Below are 3,221 nucleotides of genomic sequence, written 5' to 3'. Positions count from 1 at the left end.
GGTACGTGAGCATAGGGAGAACACGGGCTATGGAGAGCGTGGTGCTACGTGCAGTGTTGGCACATGGTCGCTTTCTTACAGCAAGGAAGAGGCAGTGATGTGATTGGAAGATACAGTAAATGTGTACATTTTTAAAATTTGTTGTAGTATAAGACACACTGCCACGAATCCTCCTTGGAATCCTCCCCGTATTTCCCACACACTCATCCCACCGTCCTCACCACGTCCTGCGGCAGCTCTGGGGTCCTCTTTCCTCGGTGTCTTCAGTAGCACTGTCTTGGCTGCCTCAATGTCTTGAATGGAGTCAAAATGTTTCCTTTTCACAGTCATTTTGACTTTGGGGAGGAGCCGGAAGCCACACGGTGCCTGCTCTAGTGACTAAGGCAGACGAGGACACAGTGTCGTGTTTTTATGAGCTGCCTTTCGGTAGCATTCACCATATATTTGATCAGGCCTGGTGAAGACGCTCATGGAAGAGGACTCCAGAGCTGTTTCAGAAAGTGTCGAGAATGATGGGATGAGTGTGTTCAAAGCAAAGGGGAAGACTTCAAGAGGGGTTCATGGCAATGTGTCCTTTACTGTAATATTTTTAAAATTTAAACACTCAGCATACTTCTCAATCACACCATGTATTCAGCTGCTCCACCCCAAAAGGGAAAGAGGCCTCCCTCTGAGGGTTCAGATGGATCCTTGAGCTGGGGTCCTTGAGTTTGTGATCTCTCGCAGGTCACCCGCCATGTGGGGCGCTGGCCTGGCTCCTGGGGGTGGGAGGTGTCCCGGGATTGACTCCCTGGAGGCAGGGAGGGATTTTCGTCCCAGGAAAGTGCAGGACATAATGGCCTGTGGGTCCCAGTTATTTCGTAATGAGGCCCTCACCTGGGGTGAGGAGAGGCCCTAGCCAGGCACGGGAGGCAGGCCCTGGCTCATGTTCTTGTGCCTATCTATGAGACGCTGGTCCCGGTCTCTGCCTTCCAAGGTGGTCCCAGTGCCAGACGGCTTCCTCTGCCGCCCTTGGAGAAACCACAGCTTAGCAGGTGTCTCTCAGCCATTCTTGGCTCTGTGTTGTGAGGGGAACAGGGACAATCTGTTGGCAATACTTAGCTCGCCTCTTCCTAATTTAGTTTGTGAAATATTTACTTGCAGTTTTCTTTCCCAGGAAACATCCCTCATCTCATCTTCCAGCTTGGCCTTCTAAGCACTTCTCCTTCGCCTCCCCGTTTCCCGCGCCTCGCTTTGATCTCCCCCGTCCCGCAGCCTCCTGGCGCCCCGAACCCAAGCTGGGGCCCAGGGGCTCCTCTGGATGTGACGCGGCCACGTCAGATTCTGCTCCTCACCGGCGGCCAAAGCCAGCGCCGGGGTGTGCACAGCAAGGGGCACGCAAGCACCTGTCTGCACCCCCACCTGGTGCTGAGGAACTGGGGCAGGAGAGCCCTTCAAGCCCTGCGCTCCCATGGCCACGGCAGCAGTCCACATGTTGGGGGGCCAGTGTCCTTCAGATTCTGTCTTCCTCTACGAGATGGAGATGTGTCCAAGGAGGAGCCTGTGCCCGGCCATTCGATGAAGCACAGAGAATCTGAGGACATACAGTGGGCAGGACAGATGCATGGCGACACTGGAACACTGCTTCCCTCTCAATTTTATTACAGAGTTTCAGCATTAGTGGCGTTAGAACTTCTCTAAATTTCTTGTAGAATTCAGCAGTGAATCCAGCAGGATCTGGGCTCTTCATGGTCGGTAGTTTTTAATTACATTTGCAGTTTCATTGACTGATATTGGGTTATTTAGAATTTTTGTATCTTCTTGATTCAGTTTTGGTAATGTATATGTGTCCAGAAACCTGTCCATTTCTTTTGCGTTTTCCATCTTATTAGAGAACAGATTCTCAAAGTAGGTGTTGACACTCTTCCAGGTTTCCTCAGGAGCAATTCTGATTTCACCCTTTTCATTCCTAACTGCATGAATTTGAGACTTTTCTTTCCTGTTTTTTATAAGCTTAGCTAAGATTTTGTCAATTTTATGTAATTTTTCAAAGAACCAACTCTTTGACTCATTGATTCTTTGTACTGTTTTCTTAGTCTCAAATTGAAAAATTGAAGAGGACATCAGAAAGTAGAAAGATATTCCTTGCTTATGGATAGGAAGAACCAATAGAGGGAAAATAGCCGTACCTCCAAAATTGTTATACAGATTTAACACTATCCCAATCAGCATAGCTAATGCTATCCCATTAGCATACCTCATAGAACTAGAGAAAACATTCCTAAAATTCATTTAGAAGCAGAAGAGACCAAGAATAGCAAAGACAATTTTTGGCAACAAAGGCAAGGCAGGGGGCATCGCAAACCCTGACTTGAAATTATACTACAGAGCTACTGTGATAAAAACAGCATGGTACTGGAAAAAAAAAAAACAGATTTGAGGATCAAGGGAATACATTAGAAGATGCAGAAACAACTCCAAACACATTCAGCCACTTTATCCTTGACAAAGGTGCCAAACACATTCACTGGAAAAAAGACAGCCTCTTTAATAAATGGTGCTGGAAAAACTGGCTTTCCACATGCCAAAGACTAAAAAAGACAAATGTCTATCACCAAGCACAAAACTAAGCTAAAAATGGATCGAAGATCTAAATATTAAAACAGAAACACTAAACCTGCTGGAAGAGAGAATAGGCAGCACTCTTTAAGACTCAGACAGGTGTCCACAAAGATTTCATGAACAAAACTCTGGTTGCACGAGAAATACTACAAAGAATTGACAACTGGGCTCTCATCCTATTAAAAAGTTTTTGTGGGCTGGGGATATAGCTCAGTGGCACAGCGCCTGCCTGGCAAGCGTGCGGTTCTGAGTTTGATTCCCTGTACACACACACACACAAAAAGCTTTTGTACAGCAAAAGAAACCACCAACCGAGTGAAAAGACAACCCACAGAGTGCGAAAAAAAATTTTAGGCAATTGTTCTTCAGACAAAGGAATAATATCTAGAGCATACAAAGAAATGAAAAAAAATCAGACCCCCAAATTTAAAGAACCAATTCAAAAATCTGAAATGAATAAACACGTCTCAGATGCAGAAATAGAAATGGCAAATAAATATATAGAAAAATGTTCAACACCACCGGTCATTTGAGAGATGCAAATTAAAACACTGAGATTCCGTCTCACCCCAGAAAGAATGGCTATCATCAAGAAATCAACCAGCAAAAAAAAAAAAAAA

Source organism: Chinchilla lanigera, unplaced genomic scaffold (genome assembly GCF_000276665.1).
Source record: "Chinchilla lanigera isolate Chin_1 unplaced genomic scaffold, ChiLan1.0 scaffold00006, whole genome shotgun sequence".
Lineage (NCBI taxonomy): Eukaryota > Metazoa > Chordata > Mammalia > Rodentia > Chinchillidae > Chinchilla > Chinchilla lanigera.
The sequence above is the reverse complement of the archived record's forward strand: the minus strand, read 5'-3'. Positions refer to the sequence as shown.